This window comes from Solanum verrucosum, unplaced genomic scaffold (assembly GCF_900185275.1).
Source record: "Solanum verrucosum unplaced genomic scaffold, falcon-dt-bn FXZP01000252.1, whole genome shotgun sequence".
NCBI classification, from domain to species: Eukaryota; Viridiplantae; Streptophyta; class Magnoliopsida; order Solanales; family Solanaceae; genus Solanum; species Solanum verrucosum.
In genome coordinates, this window is record NW_026019988.1 from 7,171,460 (window position 1) to 7,192,331 (window position 20,872).

At 27.1% G+C, this 20,872-nt stretch overlaps 1 non-coding gene across 1 annotated transcript; it reads left to right on the forward strand.

Annotated features, from left to right (window-relative positions):
* The first annotated feature begins 12,118 nt into the window (after positions 1–12,118).
* Positions 12,119–12,190, forward strand: TRNAC-GCA (transfer RNA cysteine (anticodon GCA)). Its single transcript has one exon. It is a non-coding gene; the product is annotated as a tRNA-Cys (tRNA).
* The last annotated feature ends 8,682 nt before the right edge of the window (positions 12,191–20,872 follow it).

Here is a 20,872-nt window from a genome sequence, read left to right on the forward strand (position 1 = left end):
ACTCGATTTTGTAACTATCATTTATGTTATACAAGTAGTGCTTCGAAACAACTTTAGACATGTAGTGTTTGGAATTTCATATGGCTTGAATTCAGATATTTTTGTTTGAATTTCAACCATATGAAACTTAAGGTATATAATATGTCTTATTTCAAAGTGGTGTATATATGAAAAAAGATTAGAAAATTTGTTATAGGTTAAATGGGTATCTCCAAAATAAGGTACCTTGTACAATTTTGATGCGCGCCTCCAAATAAATTGAGGCATAAAATGAATATCGAATATCAGGTGAAAAAAAAAGTTCATTGAATATGTTTGAAGACCCATTGGTCAAAAGAAAGATACAATTGGATATTATCTCTAAGTTCTTCAATGATATGAGACTATCACTTTCACATCCATCTGTTTATATCAGTTTGAATAATATGGTGATTGATACATCACAACATTTATTAAAACTTTGGTTAATTTATAACTATTGGTTTTGTGTGTTCAAATTGTTTTTCTCAATAGTTGCTATCAAAGAATAGATTAAATAAATTCGAAAACTAAATAAAATATGTAACTTGATTATTATTATTATTGGTCAAAATTTGAATTTTGACGCTCAAAAGTACCTTTTTTAAGATGTGTGTTCATATTACTTCATTAGCAAATATAAGAGGAACTATCAAAATTACGATTCTATCCTTAAAAAAAATGTACTCCTCGATCTTCCTTTGCTAGAAGATCTGCAATTATGTTCCACAACTTACAATTATTTCGAGTCTTTTCATCAAGAACCTGCATTCATGAATTACAAAGGTATAAGAAAGTGGGTCATTGTAAAATATTTTTATTACCTTGAGCGATATTTCAAGGAGTTAATTATCACTTCACCATAATTCTTTATGTAGAAATTATATTCATCTATGCTACCATATAAACTATTCAAATTCTATTGGTTGAGAATTTGTTAAGCATGCTCCTTCCGTCTCGATTTATACAATGTTATCTGACTTGACATGAAATTTAAAAAAGAAAATATTTTGAAATTTGAGGTCTAAAATAAGTCATATATTATTATGAATACAAATTATTTTCTCAAAGATAAAATAAATATTTTAAAGTTAAACTATTACAAAATATAAAAATATGTCTTTTTTTTTATCTGACTAAAAGAATGTTTGTCAAAAATAATTGAAACGAATAGAGTAATTTCAATTCATTTTCAGAAGTTTAAATTCAAAATTTGTGACTATAAAATATGAAAATCATAATCATCCCATTACAATCCATATCAATCTCGTTCGTCTACCATGTCAATTCCTATAATATGCATAATAATCGTACTACTACATTACAAGTAAAGACCAAGCTAGAGTTTTGTTCACATGTTCGATTGAATTCAATAGTTTTTTATTTATATTTTTATATTTATTTTAAATTATATACTCCCTCCGTCCCTATTTACTTGTCCATATTTCCTTTTTTAGTTGTCCCTATTTAGTTGTCTATTTTGACAAATCAAGAAAGGACAACAAATTTTTTCCTACTATACCCTTATTTACACTTCTTGAAAATTGTAAAAGTGTATGTTGTTTCCCTCCAATTTATTCTACTTGAATTCAAATAAGTGGTTGTAATTTTGAAGTGAAAAGTTGTCATAAGGGTAAAATTGTAACTTCACTGTGCTAATCATTGTTGCCTTAATCTGTGTGCCATTTCTAAAGTGGACAACTAAAAAGGGACGGAGGGAGTATATAAGTTATTATTAATAAAATCTAATAAAAAATTTAAACTATTAAAATACAAAACTTATATAATTCAATTTCTGACATGTCTTTTCATGGTCATTCTCTTCTTCAGAAAGACAGCAAATATTTTTTCTTGTTCAAAAAAAAGGCTGGCTTTAAATAAAATTCATATATGTCTATATAGGGGCCTTTTAAAAGTAGTACTTTTTTATTTATTTTTACAGACTACTTTTTGCCTTTTCCGTTAATAACTCGATTTTCACAAAAGGATTCTCTGAAATATTTATATCACTTTTTTCTTCCCTCTGAAAACAAAAGAGCGGATCTTTGCATAAAATATTTCGAGTTAGTAAAATTTCAAGAAGGATCGCATTTCAAATAGCATGTGATGATGCATGTAGATATTTATTTTAAAATAAATGTTACTTTATTTGTTTTAATTTGTTTCTTTATTTTTTATTTTTTTAGTTTTTTGTAATTTTTTAATTTTAATTTTTTATATGACATATTTATCACTATAAGATTAAAATAATATCGGAAGAGTTGATTAGATAGGACATTATGCAACTTTATATTATTGAGGAACTCTAGATATGAAGAAGAGGTGAGGTCGCGTATTAGTAAAAGGTTGGTAGGGGTAGCATCAGTGGCATAGCTATGTTTTGTAACAAGAGATTCAAAATCTGAAGAAATAAACACATAAACTAATCGAAGGGGGATCAACATCTACTACATATATGTATAAAAAATTAACTATGTACAAACATTAATATTTTTCGACGTGTGGGCAGAGGCGTATCCAGGAGGGGGTCACCGGGTTCACGTGAACCCATGCTCCCCTCCTGAAATTATATATAGTAGTGTTATATTTTTTTAAAATATTTAAATATAGATATGTGAACCCACACTTGAAGTATTATACCGTGCGATTATGTTAGGTGCACATCTCTAAGTGAGGTTAGAAATTTGAATCTTTTAGTTATCTTGTTTTATTTTCCTTTTTAAAATTGGGTAATGTCTCTCTAAGTGGTTTGGATAGGTAAAAATAACTTTGGACCTATAATTTTAAAATTTTAATTATTTTTAGTGATAAGAACCTAAATGTTAAATCAATCAAATTTATATGTTAGATCCACCTTTTTGTAATAGTGCACCCATCATCTCAAAATCCTGGATACGCCTCTGCGTGTGGGGTTCGGATGAACCCCTGAATAATGTATGTTGGCTCTGCCCTTGGGTAGCATGCTTTCTTGTTTTGTGTAGGTTTAGGCTTGTTAGTGTCTATCGTAGTACTAACTAGTTTTGGTCATATGTTATTTATTGTATTTAGATTATCACTGTTGTTATTGTTATTTTTCGTAGACTTAACAATTAATACTGCTATGCCCACGGGGTTTTTCAAAAACAATTTTAAAGGTAAAATATGCATACACTCTACCATTTTTAAATCCTACATAGTGGGATTTCATTGAATAATTATATATCTTTAATTTAAAACTCTAAAATTTAAAAATTCTTCTTACTTTCTAAAAGTTAAACCAAATGAAAATAAAATAAATAAAGAAATCATTAATTATTTTTCATAATCTATATATATAGGTTGTATAGGTGACATTAATTGCTAGAATTAATCATGTATCACATGATGTTCAGATCATTGCTGTTTTTTTTCTCCTCTCTATTTACCTCTAGAAACCTTTAGGTATTGTTAGATTTTGTCAAGAAGATAGCTATTCCTCCATTAAAATTAAATGTATATTTACCAATGTGGGGTTTGATGCAATCAGAGGTCTCGAGTTCGAGTCTTGAATATGGAGAAAATATTGTTGGGAGTGCCATCCCTGAATGGGTCCTGCAGTGCACGATCTGAATTAAATCGGAATTTTAATGTGAATTTCGAAAATCGAATGGAAAACCAAAAAAAAATGTATATTTGGACATAAAAAATTGTTATTATTATTATTCCTTGTATCAAGAATAACTCCAAACTATTTTTGTTGTAATATTAATTAAAGTGAAAGCAACGTCAATATAAATTGTGATGGAAAAAATGAGGATTCTTTCATGAAACTTTTGAGAAGTAAGAAAATTATATTTGAAATGTTGTTGTTATAAATAAATTTATCAGATATAAATATAAATTTGAGTAATTGAATTTTAATATAAATTTGAAATTATGTGAGATGAAGTTAGAAGTTTTGTTGGGACATACAATTTAGATTTTTAAATTGTATTTTTTGCTCATAAATATAATTTTTTCCTAAATTGTGAAATTATCAAAATTATTCCAATTATTTTTATACAATCTTACCAAATAAGTAAAAGTTTATCAATAACTACACGACCATGTTCATACTCTGTAAAATAATGATATGACATTCTCAAATTAAATTTTTTGGAGAATTGAGATATCATTCCATTATTTGAAATCACGAGATGAAATCGTATATCCAAACAAAGTGTTGTTTGGCTCCAATATTCCCAACTATATTTATGAAAAATTTGGGAAATAGTTTGATCATATAACTTGTCACTATTTGACAAATATATCAAGTTCTCAAATACTAGAAAAATTAGTATTCAGGCCAAATTTTAGCATTTGAGAAATTTTTATATTTTATAAAAACACCTAACATTTACAATTTTGGACTGAATTTCAGTCCTAGTTCATTGTACAAACTTCATACAGTTAATATACATTTTAACTATTCGGATTTACTTTCAATTAAATGCGAAACAGTAATTTTTTATATATAAATCAATGATATTTTTTTTTTCAAATTCATATTAATTGTATTTGTTGTTATGACTTTTCACGAAACATACTGATAATATAAACTTATAAATATTTTTAATAACTTTTAGATATTGTGTATACATATTATATTCTTTTAAAAAGTCAAATATTTTTTCAAAATATTTAGCGAAACGTATAATAAAACTTCACTCAAATATAACTCGCTAAATATCGAAAATTGAAAAAAAAGAAGGTGAAAGGGACTTGACTAGATATGTATACGAATTGCTTAGGCCAGAAGGTTGTCCCGACATTATCTCTGCCCCCACACGCACGGCACCTACGCCCCTCTACCCCCACACCCCCAAAATTCAATTTTATTTATTTATCTTATTGTTTTAATTAACTATTTTATTTGTATGTTTTTTTTATTTCAATTTATGTTATGGTGTTAGGAGTGCAAGTCAATACATATTTTTGACTTTGAATTTATAAACATATAAATATTTAAAAATTATTTTAAATTATAGATTTTAATTTTTTCCCTTTTTAAAAAGAATATTATATCAAGTAAAATGAAACAAAAAGGTACTGATTAATTATTGTGACGTTTTCTTCCCATTTCAAATTATTTATTCGAAATTTTCTTACTCGCTATTTGAGAAAATAGGACTCATTTCAATTTATAATAAGTGATTTTTATTCAAAATATATATGGTGTTACAGTCAATGAAGAAACCGTTGATTTCTATTATTTTTTTGTTCTTACTCTTATTCAAAATATAATGTGTTACATAATTTCAAATATAAAAATTCATCATATGGTTTTTTTTTAAATTGTTTGTGAATTATTTCCAAAACTAAGTATACATTTTCTGTTTTAGGTTTTAGTCGGCTAAAAAACATATTTTTATATTCAATAACAATTACATAATAAAATATTCATTTTACTCTTAATGAAATAATTAATAGTAATACAATCATTTATTACTTATTTCATATCATAATTTTTTAAAAACTTCATTTTTTTAAAAAAAAAATTATGTATCAAGTCAAACAACATCACAAACAAAAGAATTAATATCTATCTCTCTATTTACCAACATGGGTTGTGGTGCAATGTTGAGACTGTTTCATCCTTAACCAAACAACTCCGAGTTAAGCCTTGGATATGGAGAGAATTATATTAAAAACGTCACCTCCAAATAGATCCTCCAAATTTAATCGAGACTCCAATATAGATTCCGAATAATCTATCTCTCCATTTTTTTCTTCCTAAGCCTAAAAGTACTGTGAAAAGGGAGTGGCTCAAGGATTAATGCCTTCTTTTTTCACATCTTACATTTCACATTCACACAGTTCTATTCTGTTCTCATTTACTATATGGAATTTTAGCTCCCCAACACCCTACACCCCTAATAAATACTACTACTTGTCATTTCTACCTTATCTATTTTTCTTTGTGTTTAGATTGGTCCCCATAATTTACACTTCTTTTTGTCAATTTTGTCACAATCAAGAGAATTATATAATGAGCTTTTACTTCCCTAGTTAACTATAGGGATTGATACATTTGACCCCTATATTGTATATTTATTTGGCACCAAGTTCAATCATAAGGGGTCATTTGATAATGTGTTCGAATGTGATTTATGCCAGTATTAAATTAAGAAGAATATACGTAAATTTTATTCTTATTTTTATAGAGTAGAGAAGTATTTTTAAATAACTCTCGAGTCAATAGTTCAATACATTAATTGATAAGTGTTCCCTTAATACTCCACGATCATTTTTTATAGACATCATTTTATGAGCAAAAGTGATATTTTTGGTGTGGATCCAACCTAATCGGGTCTTAAAGGGGCTATCACTAATCGGATGTAAAACTAAAATACACAAGTGTTATATTATTATTCATCTTAAACCAACTTATATGATATATTTTTCTTTTAATCTATGCAGAATGGAATTATATTTTGTATTTTAAAATAATTTAATTTTAAACTCTCATTTTCGCTTAGTGAAATGATTCATAGTGACACAAATATTTATGACCTGTTTTGAACCACAAGTTTCAATTTTTCTGTTTCAAACTTTATATCAAATTATTGTGCATCACATATAAATTGAAATGAAACGAGTATAAATCATGAACCAAATTGAACCTACGACATGACACTCATCACTTAGTTGCAATATGTTAAGTTAATCAAAATTGATAACAATAAAGAACACATAAACTCAATAAGATTGTCAAGGAATATCCTTAAAAATTTTGAGTTCAATAACAGGACAACATACCTTTTGATTTCATACATCGAATTAAGGCAAACAAATCGAAACAGATAGAGTACTTAATCTAGGATTTGTTTTCCTCTTTGTGGTTCTTGTTTGAGGAAGTATTTTGTAACTTTCAACATCTTTAGAGACCTTAATGTCAAGGTGAGAAATCTCAAGGGTTTAAAGTACAAATTATATGATCTAAATAATAGTAATACTATTTAATTTACAAACCTTAAAAGTGTTGTAAGGAAAAGATAAAGAATCTATCTATATGTCAATAGTAACAGAAACAGAATCCACATGTGTATCGCCTATCCAATCAAACTTCAATATCTTGTTGTACATTTTACTATATTATTGTAATCTTGACCAAAGACCATGTGGCCATAACAACCCCCCACTCCACTCCACCCCTATACCCCCTATACCCTAGTTTTGAAAATGACTAGAAAATAGATTGGTTTTCAAAAGATTTCTAATTAAAAATATAATTTATTTTTTATATGATTAGTGAGGATTTATATAATCGTCATAAGTTAGTTTGAAATCGTCATAAGTTAGTTTGAAGTAGAGTTATAGTAATTATATTAGTATTGACGTGAGGGGCAAAGATGACTATATTTCTGAGAGTGAACTTCAAGCGCATATGAAGCGCATGAATTATAGTTATGCTTCAGAATGAAATTATTAATTGTTGAGTTAATGAATTTTGTTGAAACGTATCTCACACTTCAACCAAATAACATAATAATTGATACCAACAACTATAACATGTAAGGTTCTTGCAATTTTCAATAAAGCAAAGATGTTATACTATCAAATCTTTGGGGATTAGATGTTTTATGATTTTTGTGACTAATTCACCGTTTTCTTCTCAAAAGTTTATTATTCCTCTTTAATATTATTAAAAATATGAATTCTTTAAAGGATTTAGTTAGTTATAAATATATTATCATGTAAAAAAGATTAAAATTTAAGAATGCAATTTATCAAGTTATAGCAAATTATTAATTACTTTATTCTTTATATTACAACAAACTATTCATTTATTCTAGGTTATCAATCGATATTTACCATATGTTATCTTTTAAGTGATCAAATCGTGAGAGTATTTTGCATTTGGGTATATCCTAGCGATTTAATAAAGTATACTATAAAGTCTCATATTCAAATTTAATTAAATTTTGATGGACATAATTACTCGATATCTATATATATTAATAGAAAATAGACATATACCTCAATAAATTAGTTAAAATACATAAAAGCTAGTATAAGAAATTAATCAAAATACGCCAAAGCTAACATAAGAAATTAGTTAAATGCACAAAAGGTAACATAAAAAAATTAGTCACACAAAATCTAAACTCTTAATAAATTGATTTGTAATATATATAAATATCTAACAACTATTTTAAAACATAAATTTTTCAAAAGTTTTCATTATTTTCTTAAATAATGTATCAAGTCAAACAGTCTCACATAAAATGAAATAGAAAAAGCACCCCAAACAAAATTAGTCAAAATACACGAAAGCTATTATTAATGAACAAACTCTAAACCCTTGATAAAATAATTTTCAACCACATAAATATCTAACAATTATTTAAAAACACAAATTTTAAAAGTCTTTAATTTTTTTCTCAATTATCGTATTAAGTCAAACAAAAAAAATATCTCAAATAAAATTAATCAAGATACACAAAAACTATCCATAATACACAAAATCTAAACCCTTTTTACCAAAAGGCAATAAAGTAAAGAAAGAACCTTCTTACAACCCAAATAACCCCAAATCCAAAAAAAACAAACCACTTTTCATAGTATACCATATGATAGACATTTGACAATACTTTAGTCACTCAAATAGCTACAACTCTGTCTCAATACTCTGCTCCCTCTCTTACATTGCAACCCAAACACACCCTAAAAAACATCCACAAAAAACCAAACCACAAAATTCTCCCTATTTATCTCTTCTTTATTACTCCATTCTACACATAACCTTTTCTTAAATTTGAAAAAAAAAACTTTTTCTAGAGATGGGGTTTGTAGTTGAAATGTGTTGCAACTCAAGATTGGTTTTTTTGTATAGGAAAAAGAAGTTGAGGAACATTTTCTTGAAATTGAGAAGTGAATTCTTGAATCAAAAGAAGAACAAGAAGAGTAACAACAAGTTGAGTTTTCATTATGATCCTTTAAGTTATGCACTTAACTTCGATAATGGTAACTTTGGTTTTTTTTGTTAGTAATATTATTCATCACTTACCCCCCCCCCCCCTCCCCCCCTCCAAAAAAAAATTTATAAGAATTTTGATGTTTTTAGATGGCTAGTTGCTAACTAGTTTGATTTTTCTTTAGTTAGTTTTGAAAATGATGTAAGGAGGACTAATGACAAGTTAAGGAAGTGTTTTGTATATTATTTTAGTTTAATCAACTTAATGGTAGGTTAATGTTTATTACTCTTTATAAGTATTTTAAGAATTTTGATGTTTTTAGATGATTAGCTTGATGACAAGTTTAATTCTTATATAGGTAGATTCAAAATGTTGTAAGGGAGTTTAATGACAAGTTTATGAAGTGTTTTGTATATTATGTTTGTCTATTTCTATTTGTTTTATTCTGTTAATGTCTTTATGTAGTTTAATTTCAAGTTATAATGCTAAATTTATCTTTATTTAAAAAATTTCAAGAATTTTGATGTTTTTAGTTGTCTTGTCTAGTTTGATGACAAAGTTTCATTCATCTCTAGTTAGATTCAAAATGTTGTAATTAGGAGGGTTATTGACAAGTTAAGGAATTGTTTTTGATTAAAATATATTTAATTTCTAGTTTAACTTCTAAGTTTTAATGCTAGGTTAATCTTTATTAAATTGTCACATGAGTTGGATATGTGAAGAGAAAAAATCCATGCATTAGTGGCCTCTTTGCATGATTAATTAATTTATATTAATATTATCTTATAAAAGGACAACATTTTCCGTTTTCACTTCAGAAATTGAGGAACTTTGACTAACTATTAGATGAAACCATTTTATTTGTGTACCTTTTAAATAAATATATATTTTTAATAAAAAAATATAATATACATTTGGAATGTTTCTAAGAAAATGATATTTTCTTGTGGAATCAGTTAAAAGAATCTAGTCATTTTTTGAATTATTTGCGGCCTTAAAAATAATTATTTTACTTTATTAATTGAAATTAAATATATCACCGATCTTGCAACAACAGTGCAATACACCCATACAATTTTGCTAAGTTTAGAGTGTTTTCAAAACTTCTCACGACTTTTTATTAAGAGTCACATGCTTCTACACGGGTTTGAGTCCACTTGCTATGTCATTTAACAAATTGATGTGTACCTAATTCAAGTTAGTCAAGTAAATTAGTGTTCTTTAAGACTGTCAATAGTTTGGAAACATAATTGATAATTTATATCAAATTCATGGGTGTTCTCATTAGTTCTCTAAAAAAAATAACTTCGATAACATAATGATGGTTCATATATGTTTTGGAAACAATTGATAGTTGAGGTATATTTTTTGATAAATAATTAATGATAATTAAATGATTTTACTAAATAGTTAATGATAATTCGGATGAAATATCACTTAATAGTTAATAAATGAAACTCGAAAAATTAGAATACTTTTATGTTTTTGAATCGATCAATTTGAGCGGCCCAAAGCGCATATGAAAAGTGAGGGAATATTGGGTTTTGTTCAATCACTTTCGATAGATATTGGACCCCTACTATTTGATGGCAATTTTAGGCCCTTAAAGATAAAAGATGTGGTCCTAATTTTTAAACCATGATGACAAAGCTCTTAGGTCCCTCTCAAAATAATACTTACATTCGAGTCAAACAGTCTCTCTACTTCTACGAGATAATAGTAAAATTTATGTTATTATGTATATTTTATTTTCTTCAAACTCTACTAGTGGAGTAGTAATTTTACTGGATATGTTATTGTTATAGTATGGAGCGTTTTATTTTAAAGAGAGATTTTTTAGGCACGAATTTGAATCGGTCAAATTTCGAAGCGAATATTGAATATTGAATGAGAAACAAACAAAGGAAAAATTAATCTCTAGAGATGGATGGAAAATATAAAATATATACATATAAGAAAAATGTAAAAGAAATATATTTTTAGGTATCAATTATTTGGAGTTTGTGGAATAGGGATCGTTTGATTGTCAAGATGGAACAGACAAAATGGGATGTCATCGTTATTCTATGAGATTAGCTATTCCACCACTTTTATGTGATAACAAAATTCATGAATTTTAATACAAAATAACTTTCGGGATTAATTAGTATCCATACCTAAATGGAGGAACATAATGTTGTATTTAATTCTTGAATTGTTATCCCTTTGAAGTTGTGTTCGAAATGGTTTTTGAAATTTAAATTTTTATTTAGACATCCGTTTTTGTAAGTGAGAAATTTTTCACCCAAAAAGCTGGTGTCTTGAAAAAAAATGTTCAAAATATTTTAAACGTTAGATCAAATTCCATGGACAATAATATTTTAACTTTTTTATTTTTATAAACAAAAGCTTTCAAAATCTATAATCAAATAGAATCTTAAACTCCTCCACAATTGATATGGGCTTTAAAATGTAGAAGTTGTAGACACTAGACTGTCAAAAATTGCTTAAATGTACTTTCTCCGTCTCAATTTGTGTGATACTGTTAGAAATGACACAAAGTTAAAAAATGAAAGACTTTTAAAATTGTGATTTGAAGTAAAAAAAAATTATATTTATATAACTATAAATCATTTTATTAAAGGTAAAATGAGAACTTTTAAGTTATTATAATTATGAAATTGTAAGATTCTTTTTGGGAGGAATGGAAAAAGAAAAATATGTCACATAAATTAATATGGAAAAGATAATTCAAATCATAAAATAATCCTTAAACAATAACAATATTGTATGATAAAAGATAAAAAATGTTAAAGAGAGCAAATAAGCTATTCTTATTTCTTCAAGTCTACTCAACATGGTTTTTAAATGCATTTATTTATAGAATTATATCGAGAAATATTAGAAGTTTATGGAGATATCATTTGTATAGGTCTAAATACAGACTGAATGATAGATGAACAAATTAAAAAATGACACATAATAATCAAGGTCCGATCAGGTACAACTCAACGAAGATGACATCAGGGCAACACCTGAATGTTGATATTTGTGGATTTTTTTGTCAAATAAGTAAAACCTAACATAATAAAATCTTGATAATGTTACTAAATATTTGTCAAATACAAAAATGTGTCTTTTGTGCACCGACTAAAAGGTAAAGTGTATCATATTAATGAAGAGGGAAGAAATACTTTAACAACAAGGGGTCCATAGCTCAGTGGTAGAGCATTTGACTGCAGATCAAGAGGTCACCGGTTCGAACCCGGTTGGGCCCTTTTTATAAAAAAAAAATAAAAAAAATTGTTTGTTCTATCTAGCCTTTTCTGTTTAAAGTTAATCACTAGTTTAATTAATGGGGGTATATACTCTATAAATTAAAATCATGTTTATGAAATTAAAGCATTGTAAGGATTTGTAAATTTTAATTTTCCTTCTCATGTTTGTCTTCTTAATAACTAATGTCATTTTCGTTTAATTACTTATTTGATGACAAAGGGCTTAATTGGAAATTATATTGAAATCCACAAGCTTATATGTTTGTGAAAGACCTCGTTTGACCATGAAATTTGAAAAAAATAATTTTTGCTTTCAGAGTGTAAAATGATATTTGAAAATCAGTGTTATTTTTAATTTATTTTGCTTCACTAGTTCACTTGAATTAATTCTGGTTTTTCAACGGAGACCGCAAAGATATTGATACTAGGAAAGACTAGGCGGGAAAGAGAATTGCTTTTGTTGAAGAATCACCCCCTTAGGGTAAATGTTCTCCCTTATCATAGTCGTTATATTGAATCTTTGAATATTTTTATGTGTTTAGTTCTTTTATATTTCGAAATTCGAACTTATTTTGACTTCACTGTACGTCTATATGTGTGTGGGGTGTTAAGGTTCTTCCATGTGCTTGGAAAATCATGTTTGTTTATTACATAAAAGTCACTTAGACAAAATCTATGTTCTTAGGGCTTCCTTTAATTTGTCTCAATAAAAAAGTACATTTATAATTAAACTCATTTGACAAAAATCATGTGTGTGTTCATTAAGTAAAACACAAACTAGCCCAATCCACAATATATAGATATTTAACCATTGTTATTTAATGAGGAGGTGGATTCAAGGATTTAACGTTTACAATTTTTTTTCAACGATCGCAAGCTAACTATACAATAATATATACTCAGGTTTACGAGGTTTACAAATAATCTGTTTATTTTTTCTAGCCAGTATACATATATTATACACAATCATACACATGTTATAACATATATTGGCTATTTTTAGTTTAATCAATTTGGTGGATAACTATTTTAGTTAATTTTCCTTTATTTATTTTAGCAATGTTGTGTCGAATCGAGATGAATAGTAGAACTTTTCAATTCTTAACCAAAGGTCATGAATTCGAATCCTGAAAATGAAAAAATTAAGATCTGAAATATCTCATTTTTAACGAGTCATACTAACATGATACAAATTTAAATTAATCGGGATCTCGAAATGCACCTTTGGTTTCCAACTATAAACTGTCAGAAAGTAAAGAATGCATTGACATTTAGATAAGAAAAAATAAATGGACAACAATTAACGTATCTCTCCGCATTCAACGCTACCTAATTTCATCAATCTGTCTTACATTTTTATAATATAAGGTTCAAAAATAATATCAAGAAAGTGAAAACAAGAAACTTTTTTCAAGGAAAAAAACAAATAATTCCTATTTGTTAGGATAAAAAAAAGGTTTTTTTTGAGGAAAAATAAAATTTCATGTTTTTTTGTTGTTCAAAGTTGGGGACCCCTACATATATCATTCCCTTTTTGTGAATTTCTAGGTCTCTAACATGTGCAACACATATGAACAATGAATGTCTTCAAAACTAAGACGTCGATTCAGGAAAGAATCGCACCTTAAAAAATATAATATAAACAGTCTATTTTAATATAAATATTAATTGTTGTGTTTTTACGATTTGGACTAGTGACAAATAAATCATACTCAAGATATTTTTATTATTGCTCCAAAGGTTTCCTTTTAGTTATTGGAATATAGTGCACATATAATTTGGTTGAAGTAGCTACATACCTATTCTTCTACTCTTTCCTGAAAGTCGAATGATTACTCGCAGCTAACACGGGAGCTACATTGATTGAAGGATGATTAGTTGAATGCCTTTCACTTAAAAAATTAAGTCCAATTCAATTTTTGATTTTCGAATTGATGAAATTACTATCCAAATCCAATTAAATTGAGATTGGATTGAATTTTTAAGTTCGATTTTGAATTAATCGGCTTAGATATTTTTATTTTTACATATGAGTCTTTAAGACAGACCATAATAGTTAACAGTCATAATTCACATTATAGTTTGCTACATAAAATATACAACTTCCTACAATTAACAAGGATTGAGGTCACCCTATCACCTATATCGCGTAATTTCATATTGAACTTAATACTAAAATGGATAAGCGTTAGAATATAAATTTAATGGATCTTGGACACATATGATACGAGTAAAACTAAATATACGGCTTAATTTTAAAAAAAAATTGGAATATCCAAAACGAACACCATAGTACTATATTTGATATCCAATCCAAAATTCAAACCAAATATCCAAAAAGTATGAATTAATCCCATCATAATTTTTAACATTATCATTAACTTTTCATTCATTAATGAAAAATGTTGGCAATCAAGATCCTTTGAATTGAAGCTGCCTTAGCTTGATCATGATGTGCTTGATATAATAGAGTTATTTCATGAATGATCACTAAAATTTTATCTTATTGTACCAAAGTCTATAAATTAGTTTTGTAATAAAAAAAATTCATTCGTAAAATCATAATATAAAATAAATCATGATAGAACACTTTGTTCAAACTCTCAAATTTGAACGATACCACATAAGTTGATACATAATACTGAAAAAATTATTTAGTGACTAGTAAAATTGCCAAATTGGTGTTGTCCAACTCACAAACAATGTTTCAAGAAAAAGGTTAAGACCTTTACAAGACAAAGAGTTAAACATGTTATTGATTAGCCATTAGTTCACTAATGCCTATCTAAAATGATCATAAGTCATAATCATCTTTATAATTATAACAAGTGAAAACCAATGGTTCTTAATCAATATAATATGGTCCTAATTAATTAATTTTATCATTTCTTTGAGTATGTTGTACTTATTTCTCTTTAATAAGTGTTTCTAACGTCTCTTAATTTCTTTAATTTGGAAGAAAAAAAATTACTTTGGATTAACATTCTAAAATATACATTGTTACCGTTTTGACATGTGACAAAAGAAACTTATGTAGACTTTACATTAAAATTTTGAATATTTGACATTTCAAAAATGAATTATTTTAATCATAATAATTTCACTTTAAAAATTTATGTCACGCACGTTAGAAATGGGTATGAAAGTAAAAGCAATAGATTTGCCCAATGATATATATATATATTATTGGCTAAATAATTATTATAACAATACAACAATAAAAATTCATTCAGATTAAACCTTATATATGTACACATACAAAATAAACACAAAAATGAACAATATTCTTCTTTTTTTCTCTACTATCTAATATTCCCTATTATTATGTTTTTAGTTTATATTGGAAGAGTCATTTATACTGTGTGAAATTAATTTTAAGGAGTACCATGATCAACGATATATGTCAAGCTTGATAAGAATTTTTGTGATTATATTTTAACAATTTTTATAACTACTAATATCACAAAGATTATAAGAAAGAGGTAATTAATGTGTAATTCCATCTTGTACAAAATTATAGCAAAAACAAACATTTAAAGCTATAAAAATATCAAATCAACTTCACAAACTTTGGATCATATGTGACAGAAGTATAATTTGTGGTGGTAAATAGTGAATTTGTCATCTTTTTGGGGTCCCAAATAACCAATAAATAATTATAATTGCCAACTAATTTGGACCAACTTTTAAGGCCACATGAAATTAAACTGGTCGTTGGGTCACAAATTCAATACTTTTTTTCATAATCCAATGTACTAAATGTTTATTTATACTCAAAAAAATATTTTAAAAAACGAATTTGATGAAGTGGTATCACGTGAAATCGTTTGAGACAAAAAAAAACATATTTGCTCCAATTTTTCCTTAATTGATTTGATTCACTTGATAGATATAGAGATTTAAAATAGAAGTAAAAATATTTAGTGATTCAAACTAAAAGACATCATATTTTCAGAGTGATGTTATGACTATTCACAGAAATAGCAAAGTGTGAAATACAAGCGTCAAATCAATTATGTTGGATAATTATTTGTCTAACTTCTTGCTTCTTTGCATTTTATTTTTAACGTTATGTAAATTCAAACACGAAAGATCACAGTTCAAATATTTCTCACCTTTTATAGATATTTCACTTACTAAGAATATATGAAATTAAAATTAGATTTTGTAAGTGAAATAATTTTTTAAAAAGATTATTGGTATATATTATAAAAATATATACCAAAATAGGTTTTTTGTTTTTCCCCTTTAGATTCCATTTATCTCTAGGTTTTTTCTTTGATTGGACCATTTAATCTAGTTGCAAGTAACTTCCAAAAATAGGAAAGTGGATAATCATTTCATAATGTACAACAACAATTCAACCGATTAATAAAGAAAACACATGCCTTTGTCAATTAGTAGGTTGATGGACTAAATCCTAATCATTTTTTTTCTTAAAAATATTCTTAACGTATTAAAAAATAGAAAAATATTTAAAATATTCTTAACTTATTAAAAAAGACTTAAAAATAATGCGAATTAGTTTATATTATATGATTTTTAAATATATATATATACGATTAATAAAGAAAACACATGCCTTTGTCAATTAGTAGGTTGATGGACTAAATCCTAATCATTTTTTTTCTTAAAAATATTCTTAACGTATTAAAAAATAGAAAAATATTTAAAATATTCTTAACTTATTAAAAAAGACTTAAAAATAATGCGAATTAGTTTATATTATATGATTTATATATATATATATTTCATTCAAAAAAAATTTCATGTTTGGTTGGATTAAATGTTTTCCAAATCAACTCATTTTCCTCAAATTTAAGGAAAATGACTTCCCTTCAAAACTTAAGGAAAACATTTTCCAAAACTCTCTTCCAACTTCTAATTTAAAAAAAATTGTTGAAAAAATCAATTTATTTGGTCCCTACCCTCAAACCAGCCCCTCCCCCCAACCACCCCAAAAAAAATAAAAAATTAAAGTTTATTTTTAAATTCAATATCTTTACCCCACCCTCACCCCTACCCCAACCCCTACCACCACCCCTCCAAAAAAATATTAAAAGTTGTTTTTAAAAGATATTTCTAATTTCAATTTTTTATTTTTTTACACCCCCACCTCCTACCCTCGCCCCCCCCCCCCCCCCACATCCCCCTATCAGCCCTTCACTCCCTTCAAAAAGAAAAAAATTTAAGTTTATTTAAAAAAAATATTATTTCATTTTTTCACCCTTACCCTCGACCCCCTTACCCAGCCCCCACCCACCCCCTACCAGCCCCCCTACACCCAAAAAAAAAATTTAAGTTTGTTTTTAAAAAATATTTTCGACTTCAAAATTTCATTTTTTCACCCCTACCCTCGACCCCCCCCCCCGCCCTACCAGCCCTCTCACCCCCAAAAAAAAAAAATTAATTTGTTTTTAAAAAATATTTTCGACTTCAAAATTTCATTTTTTCCACCCCTACCCTCGACCCCCCCACCCACCCACCCCCTACCAGTCCCCCCCACCCAAAAAAAAATTTTAAGTTTATTTTTAAAAAATATTTTGAACTTCAAAATTTCATTTTTTCACCCCTACCCTCGACCCCCCACCCACCCAACCCCTACCAGCCCCCCAAAAATAAAATTAAGTTTGTTTTTAAAAAATATTTTTAACTTTAAAATTTCAATTTTTCACCCCTACCCTCGACCCCCCACCCACGCCTTACAGTCCCCCCCCACCCCCACCCACCCCCTACCAGCCCCCCCACTCCCAAAAAAATTTTTAAGTTTGTTTTAAAAAATATTTTTAACTTCAAAATTTCAATTTTTCACCCCTACCCTCGACCCCCACCACCCCCCACCCCCAAAAAAAAATTATTAAGTTTGTTTTTAAAAAATATTTTCAATTTTAACAATTATTTTCTACTCTAGTAAAAATAAAAGAATTTTTTCAAAAACAGTTTTCATTCATAAATCAAACACTAAAAATCTTTTTCGAAAAAATTTTCTACTCACCAACTAAACATGAGAAAATAAGTCAAAAATCAACTTGTTTTCCAAGAAAACATTTTCCATGAAAAACATTTTCCTTCATACCAAACACACCCTAAGTGTAAATTGTACTTATAACTTAAAATGAATTATAAATATAAAATTAATATTATTAAGCTCGTGCTATCTTTGATTATCAAAAAAAAAATTATGATTGAAGCACATAAATCTCTTCCCCTCATAATATAAATAGATGATATCTACGTAGGTTAATTTCTTGAACGATCATTAAATTATAAAAATTATTCAGTATAAAACAATAATGTTTTTTTAAGATAACAAAACCATTCAAGTATATTCATATTTCCAGCATATAAAATAATACAAACCCAAACTCTTAAGGAACACACAAAGGGCCACATCTCTTTGTGAGATTACTTTCCATTCTGTAAATTGACATTATTTAAGTTATGAGAAAAAAAATTAAACCATAATTAAAGAGGAAAAAAAGTAATCATTTAATTAAATACTTCAATTTGGTGAAGGGAATATTTCTTTTAGTTCAGCTTTGCTCTTTCAAGCTAAGCATTGTTCTATAGAAAAATATAATACTTTATACAAAATAAATAAAACAAAACAAAAAAACACTAAATACATTTATTAATTATAATTTAATTTATTCAAACAATTTATGAATATTTGCTTCACCTCATATATTGGTATCAATCAAACTGCCAAAATTTTCAAAAATCAATTTTCTTATTTATGGTATGTCAATTTTCACAGCTGTATAAAAATTTTGTTTAAATTAAATGCAAAACCTAAAATATGTACTTCGATAAAAAAAAGCTATTTTGGGTCAATCTTGGGTAATTTTATATAAGAATATGTAACACTTAAATGATTTTGTTGTCACAAAAAATAAAGTGAAAAATTAGTGTGTGAAATATTTTTCATAATTTGATTGACTATTAAAGAAATTTACTTCATAAAAAAATTGCTTCACCTAATAAATTGGTGTTCAAAAATCAAATTATTTTTTTTCAATTCTTATTTATGGTATGTCAAATTTCACAGCTGTAGCAAAAATTATTTAAATTAAATGCAAGAGTTGTACATTTGTACTAATTTACAATCCCAAGTAAAAAAAAAGGATTAGTTATATGAATCATTGCTAAATTCATGACGTTTTCTACATTTTCAATTGGTATATAAATTTAAGATTAAAAATTGATGAGATTTTATATTAATTTGAAGTTAATACTCATAATTTAGTTTACAGCTAAATATTTATAAATAATTGATATATTCTTGACGTATATAGGATTTAGACAAAAGTTATTGAATTCTCGTGAATTCACATAACATACTATGGATATTCACCGGACTTCAAGGAAGGTTGAACTTGAAGTGAATATACGAACATAACTAAAATTTAATGTCAATTTATATCGCCTATATAAATCATTTTTTTTCATAATATCACATTTTGTATGGATTTCAAAGAGATTGTAGGTCTTAACAACGACTTCCTTCAAAAATAATTTTAGATTAACATTGTTATTTTCTTATCTGCTTCAATTACTATAATCTCACTTTTATAGGCACTGAGACACGACTAGAATTTTGACTCCATAAATTCTGAATTTTACAAAAGACGACTTATTACATTCTAAACAAACTACTACACATATTAAGTACTTTTTTCAACACAATCAAAAAATCTTCGCCAAAATATAAAATTCTATCGAACCAATAAGCAGAATTGTAGCTCCGCCCCCAATTAACGAAAGAGGTGAAATAGAAAAATAAATTAAAAAAACCTTAGTGGAATGTTCCCCAAAGGGTGGGAAAGAATTTTGAACCCATTTAGTGCGCTCCAACGTTCCAATGTGCTGTAGGATACTCGTGACAGTGAGCCTTAACCAAACGGTCAAAATTTACAAAATTTTTTTTTACAGACATGTGAATCCTCATAAATTCACAAAACAAAACAAAATCTCTGTTCGGTGTTGGGTAATTTATATTTGATCCGACTAAATTTGAAATTAGCATTGAAAATTCTTATCTTGTGTGGTAAAAGACTCACTTATAAATCCGAGATATACAACTAATCCAGAGTTATTTGAGTTATAAAATGTTGTTGGACTGTTATATTCTGGAGGAGAAAGTCAATAGAACACTTTTGTTGGTTTTAATTTCAAACTGTAATTTACTGTAATTTGTATTATATTTCATTGACAAGGATGCAAAAATATTTATCAGTCCACCATAATTCTCATTGATTAAAAAAACTTGGTTAAGGGTAAAAGAACTACTTACCAGTCCACAACAACTCTGGTTGATTAACAAACACAATCTTTTTACCTAAGAAAACAAAAAAATTCCATCCAATGTTTAACATTCATATTCGAACCCGATTAAATTTGAATTAGCACAGAAAAGTTTCATCTTGTATCTTGTGTGGTGGTAAAACACTCACTATAACAAAGGGGATGACTCAAAACTCGAGATAATTTGGTTAAGAATAAAAGAATACTTACTAATCCACGACAGCTCAATTTGATTTTAATTTTAAAAAAAACAATCTTTTTACCATAAATAACAGTTGCTACTTTTAAGGTTATTTCTTTCTATAAATAAGTGAAACACTTGTTCAGACCAAATCATTCTGTTTCTCCCTTCAAATTTTTCCCAATATCTTTTTTCCA